We start from the raw sequence: 9,787 nt of genomic DNA on the forward strand, positions 1-9,787 counted from the left end.
AAAACACAGACCCTGTTCGCTACTCGGGGGGGGGGGGGGGGGGTATGTAATGGTTGAGGACGCAGTCGAACGCCTCAAAGTTACTTTGAGTATCGTATGTGTTACTGGTGGTATGATAAGGTGACAGTGATTAATAACCAGGGCTGACCTTTAGGGGGGCGCGCTCTAGCTTAGCGCTCTGCTTGTTTATGTGTTCTCGTGTAGAGAGGGGGTCTACCTGTCTCTGCTAACAAGGTCAGTGTTAGAGGAGCCTGTTTCATTTGCTGTTCTACTATTCCTCCCCTCACCCCTTCCTTACACACACGCACACACACACACACTCTCTCTCTTTTCCCCCATCTCTCTATCTGTAAACCTCTTTATCTTTTATTTCTACCTCCCTGAGAACAGTTTACAAGGCTCCCCCCAATCCAGACACACACGCTCTATTTATATCCATCTCATCCTCTCCTCTCCTATCCCTATCTCTTCAGCTGTTTGTTATCTCTCTCTCTCTCTCTCTCTCTCTCTCTCTCTCTCTCTCTCTCTCTCTCTCTCTCTCTCTCTCTCTCTCTCTCTCTCTCTCTCTCTCTCTCTCTCTCTCTCTCTCTCTCTCTCTCTCTCTCGCCCTGCCCATCACCCCCTACTGTGTACATTTCGCACCACACAACAACACGTTGTGTTGCGCTCGTTGATTCGTTGTCGTGGGTAACAGCAATGGTGCTTCCCAGTCGTCGGTTTGGCCCGGGCCCAAAATGGCTGCCCTTGGCGTGTCAACTGAAACTAGACTTCTCACCGTTCGAAAAAGAGACGGGAGGTGAGGGGAGAGAGGCCGACAGATGGTGCGAGAGATACAACGGGGGTCCGAGGGGTCGCTGTGGGATGTCTCGAAGGTTTTTCTCATTGCACTGTGACTCTCAGGCCACATCCACACTAATGCGTTTCTGTTTGAGATCGGATACAACTTCCTCATCGTCTCTCTGAACATGGAGATCTCTGGTCTCGATTTTTGCATTGCTGTTCTTACGCTGTGGTCATTTCTGCAATTAAGCGACCACCACAGAGCGAACAATGGGTACTGTTTGCAGGGGCAAACGCATAGCCAGTGTTGTGAATAGTCACGGGATATGTGTTTCGGAGAATACTTCTGAAACTGTGCTAAAAGGCTGGATGGACGGATATGGTTCTAGGGTAACTATTACAGACAGATATGGTTCTAGTGAAAGGTTTACGGAGAGATATGGTTCTAGGGAAACGTTTACAGACAGATCTGGTTCTAGGGAACGTTTGCACACAGATATGGTTCTAGTGAAACGTTTACAGACGGATATTGTTCTAGTGAAAGGTTTGCAGGATGTAATGGTTCTAGGGAAACGTTTACAGACAGATATGGGTCTAGTGAAACATTGAGGTGTGGATGAGATGTTCACGAGTCATTTGTTTGAAGTCCAAGTCGTGTCTGAAGTCTTTGAGCTCGAGTCCAAGTCAAGTCTCAAGTCTTTGAGGGGAAGTTCAAGTCTCAAGTCTTTTTCCACAAGTCCAAGTCAAGTCTCAAGTCTTTGACCATCAGATCTGTCCCTAACACTGTATTGCTTAATCTTATGAAGTGAAAGCATGTCCTGTAGCTACCATCCATACAGTACAGTATCAAAATCAGTTGAAGAATAACTTTATCTAATGCAATGCAATCTGAAGAAACACTAATATAAATCTGTTTCAATTTCATAACTGTATTTAACATTTTGGCATCTCGGATACACGCGCACACACACACACACACACACACACACAGGGAGAGGCTTTTATGCTTTGTATGAAATCAATCTGTTTATTTCAACAACTGCGCCATCAATATCAAATTATTTCAACGTTGGCTTAGGCAGATAGGCCTACACGCGCCGAAACAGATCGCCATTTATTTATTTATTTTACTGAACGCAGCCTGCATGACGGTGAACTAGACACGTCTTTAGCGTATGGAAACTATGGAACAAGTCTGCCTTTCCAGTTTTTGTAAGGGATAATGTATAGAACGCCGGTCATTATCTGGAAAATAAGGCTTATTTTTGATAATGACCGGCGACGTTCTATACATTATCCCACTTATTACACGGCTACTTGCCAAAACGAAAATAGTACGAAAAAAGTGTGTCTTTTTACAATTTATTTCTTACCAGCATTCGTAGTGTCGATCAGCAGAGAAATAGTCTGGCAAAGACGCTGACGTCGTGTAGTAACCGAGGACGCTGGGGTTGATAAGTTACCGAACTTGCGGAGTGATAGGCCTACTACAGACGGCAAAAAATTCACTTTCATTATATGCTTAGCAATGGTGAATTATCAAAAAATTACGACGATCATTGCCCATCCCCAATAGAAATACATGGATAAATGTAGATTTAATTGATTTAATTGCATGACTTGACGAGACTCAAAGCTCGAGTCTGCGTCAAGTCTTTTGGGGGGGTCGCAAGTCAAGTCTGAAGTCACCGTTTGTGCGACTCAAGTGCGACTCGAGTCCGAGTCTCAGACTCGAGTCCCCATCTCTGGGATGCAGACGTCAGAAGGTATAATACACCCTATATAAACCATATAGCTTCTCTCAGTTCACCGCCTGGCGTTCATAAAATGGGTAAAACAACAGGGCCTTCCCTTACACAAAGACAAAAAGTACAACAAGACAAAAAGTGTAAGCCAAGAACATTTTCTCAAAATCACTGACGATAACATCGGTTCATCAAAGTTGAGCAGATGAGAGCCAGACACGCACCCCTGCAAACAGACAAAGACGGGTGTTTGTGATAATGAAGGTGATCTAATGGCTGGTGTGTGATTGAGGCCCACGTCCGTCTGTCTGTTCAGAGCTCTGTGCCGTCCTTTGCTTCCGACTGCGCCGTCGTCATAATAACACGCTTATTAGTGTACAATAAACATAATTAGGCCCATCTTTCTCCCCGCCCGGCACGTCACACGCCATTAAAGTGAGCCCGGTGCGTAACAAAGGCCCCCGAGACGGAACGGTCTCATGCGTAACGCGCGGAGAAGAGGCGCCGAAGGAGCTAGAAAGAAGGTTCTAATCGTGTCATCGTTTACGACCGCGTCAGACACTAAAGGAGACGGGACACAGTGGTGTGTGTGTGCGTGTGTGTGTGTGTGTGTGTTTCTGTGTATGTATGTGTGTGAGAGCCTATGATGTGATCTGTGTGTGATCTGTGTGTGTGTGTGTGTGTGTGTGTGTGTGTGTGTGTGTGTGTGTGTGTGTGTGTGTGTGTGTGTGTGTGTGTGTGTGTGTGTGTGTGTGTGTGTGCGCGTGCGTGCGTGTGTGTGTGTGTGTGAGCCATGTGTGTTAGCTTGCTGTGCGATCCGTGTGTGAGTGTAGGTTCGCTAGACAGTCACGCCGTGGGCGTCGACAGGAGAGGCCTCACCGAGTCAACTCATACAACGTGAGCCTGCTTCAGTAAGAAAAGAAAAACACACTCGCGCACACAAAGAACGGAGACAGAGAATGGATATCCGGTTGCCATGGCGCAGTTTATTTTGAACACGCAGTTACGCAATCCGATTTTTTTCCTCCCTTTTTGCCTTCAACGTCTTTGACATACACTACCTTGCAAAAGTTTGAGGTCACTTAGAAATGTTCTTGTTTTTTAAAGAAAAGCACTGTTTTTTTCAACGAAGATAACATGAAATTAATCAGAAATACAGCCTAGACCAGGGGTCACCAACGTTTTTAAACCTGAGAGCTACTTCATCGGTACTGAGTCATACGAATGGCACCCCGTTTGATACACTCTTCTGAAATAACAAATTTGCTCAGTTTGCCTTTAGTTATATATTACTATTAATGATGATTAATGATACTCATCTATGTGAAACATGTTAATTAATTAAGTCATGTTAAGGATTTCTCACAATAAATACCAACAATGACTTAAAAAAGGTGGGAAAGAGTTGTTCGAGAATGAGTAGCGCTATGTTTAGAACAGGCCTGCGGGTGCCTCACGCGGTCCTTGCGGGCGCCCTGGTGCCACTGGTGGCACTGCGTTGGGGACCCCTGGTCTAGACTTTGTTAATGTGGTAAATGACTATTCTATGACTATTCCGATTTTTTATGGAATATCGACAGAGGCCCATTTCCAGCAACCAGCCAAAAATCAGCCCAGTGTTCTAATGGTACATTGTTAAAAGGCTAATTGATGATTCGGAAACCCGTTGTACGATTATGGTTATCACAGCTGAAAACTGTTAAATTAAATAAAAATTAAAATTGAAACTCAAATAAATTGTTGAGTTTCATGGACGACATGAAATTGGCTGGGTGACCCCAAACGTTGAACAGTACTGTGTATTTAAAGTTCTGCGTTTGGAATGCGAGAGCGTGCGCGTGTCCGCTGTCAATTAAGGCGGTACCCACAACCATGCAGGAGCGCTTGGTTTGTCAACTGTCTGCCCCCGGAGCGGTGCTTATAGACATCTTATAGCATAGACGGAGCATTGGCTGCTGGGACGCGAGAAATACGGCTGCCATCTTGGAGTGGTCAACCGGGAGCAGCAACAGCAGCAGGAACAGGATGCCGGGCTGTTGTTCAGCGTATTCCTGCTCAAATCAGCGGACCATCCACAATGGGAATCGGGGGATTACTTTTCACAAGTAAGATTTAACATTACCGTACTATTGGTATAATTAGTATTGAATAATAAAACACGCCAAACCATGTGGCCTTTATCATAGCTACACGTATGACAAAAAACCGCATGAAAATCTGTGGTATTCAGTGAGGTATGATTGATTAAATGCGCTGACCGTTCATTGCTCCAGCCAAACGGATTACACTGAGTGGAGCGGATGACCACTCCAAGATGGCGGCCCCGCGTCTCGTCAGCGCCAGTAGGCGGTAATGTCGATGCTCCGTCTATCATATAAGATGTCTATGGGTGCACCGACGCGACCGCCTCAATCAGTCAGAGGCAACGAGCTCTCCCAGTCCTCCCAGTCCTCCCAGTGAAGCACAGGCCTACCATTAGCGTAGAGCACTGATAGATTCAGTTCTAACGCCGCCCCCATCCCTTGTCGTCTTGAGTGGCGTTCGTATTTAAGTCTGCGACGGGGGTAATGAGTTTCGAAGACACGAGACCAAAAGAGTTGTTGTCGCGGTGGTGTTAAAAGTGGCCCCTTCAACGAGTATCTCTTGGATAAAGTCGGCCCCGTGGCAACTCTGTGGGAAGCATGTCTGGGGATAATTGTAGTCTTCTGTGTCGTTCCTTCGTTTAGCTGTCGCTCTACACAGAGGGGTTTACACAAAGCTTCCAGGAATAATGTAAATCCGGGTGTCCAAAACTGTGGACACAATTTGGGGTCCCCTGACCTGGTACCACAGGAAACTGCTGACTTATTGGGGTATAGGTATTAGAGGATACACTTTTGATGATAAAATGGTGAAATAAAGTTGGTTTGAAAGGTCCCGTTTAGGCGTGCATGCAAACATACTGTCCAATGATTCCCAGCCACGAGCAAACTACAACCACAAACAACCGAATGGGGCTGAGTGACTGAGCGAAGTCTGGGGTTGAAGTTAGATCGGGAAAAAAAACGTCGGGAGCGAAGAACTGCGCTAAACGAACGAGCATCCGGTGAATGTCCCCGAACGAAGACCCCATTTCACCGGAACGTCCCTGCTTGTAAGCGAACTGGTGTGCACATCGCGAGGCGCCTTCTCCTCTGAAACGACCGAGAATAAACGGTATACTCCCTCCTTACTCCACGGACGAAAGCACTTTGGAGAACACTTCATCTGGATTGGGGGGGGCGTGTGAGTGGGGTTGACAACGCCAAGATCTACCGTGGAGGGGGGTGGTGTTTCTGCAGGCATTCTGTTCTCCTGCTCACAGCAAGGCTCTCTCTCTCTCTCTCTCTCTCTCTCTCTCTCTCTCTCTCTCTCTCTCTCTCTCTCTCTCTCTCTCTCTCTCTCTCTCTCTCTCTCTCTCTCTCTCTCTCTCTCTCTCTCTCTCTCTCTCTCTCTCTCTCTCCCCCCCCCCCCCCCCCCGTTCCCGGAGTCTCAGCACCACAAAGAGGAACACACAGACAAGAGATTTAGACCTCAGATTGATGGGCGGAAGCAGAGTGTTCCATTGTGTGTGCGTGCGTGTGTATTTGATGGTTTGTGTGGATGTGTGTGTGTGGCCTATTTCCTTGAAGAGCCTGTGCTTGAGAGTGTGTATGCCTGTATTCGTATATGATTCCATGTGTGTGCATGTATTCTCTTGCAATTGCTAGCGTGTGCATGCATGTGTGTAAATCCCGGTTTCTTGTGCACATGGTGCGAGACGGCCTTTCTCTCCCTGCAACGTGGGCGTGCAAAGAGTGGGCGAGCGAGGATGGAGAGACATGGGAATGAGAGAGGAAGCTGCTGTTTACCACAATGCATTCTGACCTTCTCTCGCTCTTTCGCCCTCTCTTTCTTTCTGTCTCTCGCTCTTCGCATTAATACCCGCTCGGGGGGGATGAGTTAGTAACTGAGCTTTCTCTCAGGTCCTGAGTTCAAGTTCAGGATTCTGTGAGCTGGTGGGTGACGATTAGGGGTTAGGGGTTAGAGACGCCAGCAGAGATAAGGTCAGTGTAAGGGTTAAGGTAAATGTTAGCAAAAAGCTTTCTTAGCAAGATGAATATTTCCTAGATGGCTTTTATTAAAGTTATGGTCGGGGATAGTTAATGTCGGGGTTAATATGTAATATGGCGATAGCTTTTCCGCGACTGGCTCTTTCACACCTGAAACCATTCGTTGGGTGGATTCATCATGATTCACTTTATATATGAAAATGAAAAGAGATTTCAATCATTTGGATGTAGACAATGCATAAAAGGGTAATATATGCAGGCATACCTAACAATATACCATATCATTTGACTTTCATGTTGAAGACAGACATTGATGCTATGATCCGACCGACCATAGGTTACACACCACTGCCTCAAGAGACTCTCAGTCTACAGACTTTATTCACCTCACCTTGCCATAGTTGGGTGGGAAAACTTGTAAGAATATTTGGGGAAACCAGGAAACGTAGAGTAGCAATGTGTAAAAAGCAGCCGTCTTGTGATTTTCTCAGGGCCCATTGAGTTTTAAACAATGAATTGAATAATGACAGGAAAGAGGAAGTAATTAAATCATTCAAACTTGTAAAATCCTTAGAGTGGAACAGTTCGTCCAATTCTAAAAACGATGTTTCCGTTACAGGGTTTTTTATCGCTTTGAGATTAACTGGAGTGGGTGGGTGCCTTTATTTTGAAGGGACAGATTTAGAGACAGATATAAGGTGAATCACCTGTGTGTCACAATAACTATGAAACCTGAATGTTATATCTATCGCTCTTACTTTATGAAAACTGTAGCCCTTTTCAACAGTTGAGTGTAGCAGTGTGTGCATGCATGCACGTGTGTGCATGTGTGTGTGCGCGCCTTCCATGAAGGTTTCCTTTAATAATATATAAAGAAATGACCTGACTATGTGACTCCTGGCGTCTCCCATGTAGTGATTAATGAGCTGGCCCGAGCTATATGGCTCTGAAGGAGAACGGTGACCACGGCAACTATAAAAGGATACTTTCTCCACAAGGTCACCCCGGCTTTGAAAATAACCTGCTTTGAACCCCTTTGCTGTATCCGCCGTTCCAGAACTTTCTAATTCCTCCACCCGGACTCTCCAGGGCCTCAGCGTAGCCCGATGATGATGATGATGATGAGGAGGAGGAGGATTTCACAGTGTGGTGAGTCGAGGCTGCGGTCTGCTAGCCCTTCCTTGGCCCAGCTCCTGAGGGCTCCGTCCTCTCACACATCATTACACCGCCGCTAGCGTTCTCAGCAGAAGACCTCGCTGTTTATATGTATAATGCTCCTTCTTAACTGGCTTCCTTATGAAGGGCTGAGTATGGTCCCACGTCCGCACAACGCAAAGGGGTTACGGACCTCTTACGTCCTTGCGGACCCTCGTTGCGTCCGACGTAAGGGCGTGACGTGCGCCTCCCATTGTCACCTTCCGTCGAGGCGACGCAGCAGCCAGGGCTGTGATTGGTCGGCTCACTAAAACCCGACGCAGAACCTAATCAGCCCTTTACCCCCCTTGTTTGGATCCAATGATTCAGCACAAGCTGCAACACTGGATGCATTACCCAAGGGAAAATGGCTGCCGTACTTAGAGGGGGGGGGGGGGCTATGCTATGCTAGCGTCCGGGGCCAGAGAACACATCCAGAGCCAGGAAGAGGTGCATGCTGGGTAGTCTGGCAGGCAGCAGGGAACAAACACAACACACTGAGGAGTGATTTGGAAGTTCACCGCTCAACACAAAAAGTTCACTTTAAAGTAAAGAATACAGACTGGGCTGATTGGAGCGTACTCCAATGCTCGTTTTGTATACGCGGTATGGATCTCTACGCGGTTATATCCACGAACAGAATCCACAGCGAACGAAGTTTAGAAGGAGAGAAGAGCAGCAGTGAGCGAAGGAGTGTTTTCTTTTTCCATTAGAGGAACGCGAGACCCGAAGCCTTTTGTCTCCCCCTCTCTCGTCTCTTAATTAATTGGTTTTAGACCATTTTGGAGCAAATTACCCTTCCCACTCCCGTCCTAATTTTCCAATTTGCCATGTCATTTACACCTAATTGATGTGCTCTCCGGGGCTGTATTTGTGAGGCTGAAGCAGGTGATGGAGAGCAGCGAGGGCCCGGCAGAACACAAGGAGAGGGCCCCCCCGCTAAACCAAACATCAATTGAGGGAGGAAGAGGCGGGGGGACGTGGGCGCGCTATGAAGAGCCCTTTAATTGTTTCTCAAAGACAAACTTGGGTCTGCTGTTGGCCTCCCGGTGGGCGCCGTATACGGGCACATCCTGTGTTTGCGTTGGCTCCCGGGGTTTTTAAATGGACGCCGAGAACAGCGGTGGTGTAGCGGCGGGGGGGCGGCTCTGAGGTGATTTGCCTTTGAACACCGTCATGTATTGTGCGATTGCATGACAGGACAGGCGGCTAGAGTCCCAGAGAACACAACGTCCAAGCCCTGAAACACCCGGATGAGGAGGGAGGGAGGGAGGGCAGTGGCTCAGGAGGGAGGGCGGGTTGACTGGTAACCGGAGGGTTGCCGCCAGTTCGATCCCCGGTGTTTGACTCCGCCGTCGACGTGTGATTGTGTGAATCAGGGTTGTAAGACCTTGATAGGATAAAAGCGGCTGCAAAATCCCCTAAAATGTATGAGACGCCGCCTCTCAAACAGGAAGACATCCGTCACTTCCTCTGAACTCCATCTTGGATGGAATGTAACTGGTAATAATTTCGCTGCTCCGGCAATGACAATAAAGTATTCATTCTTCTTAGAGGCATTTCCATCTGGTTTAAGTTGAAGGTCCATGCCCCTTGAGGCTAAAAGAGACCTAAACAGATTCTTCCCTGAAGAGCGTGCAGGCAGGTGAGGAACGTATCCAACATGTGGGGCTTTGTGGGTCTCCTGCCCCACACTGTGACTCGCATATTGCTGGCAACTGAAAGTACCCTCACAGGAAATAGAGTTATTACATTTCTTATGAGCTTTCATTCCACTGAAGAAAATTAGATTCCATCACCGCATTCGAACACAATCAATACAGCTGGACAACATACGTTTTTTCGTTTCAAAACATTAAACCATACACCAGATTTCCTGTGTTTCGTGTCCCATCTCATCCACAATAATACAGAATTATGTCATTACGTATATAAAACATTTTATACATTATATTTGTTAGTTCGTCTAGACATCATTTTCCTGACTGCAGGCCTGTT

The sequence above is a fragment of the Gadus morhua genome, chromosome 22 (assembly GCF_902167405.1).
Source record: "Gadus morhua chromosome 22, gadMor3.0, whole genome shotgun sequence".
In the NCBI taxonomy this organism is placed as follows: domain Eukaryota; kingdom Metazoa; phylum Chordata; class Actinopteri; order Gadiformes; family Gadidae; genus Gadus; species Gadus morhua.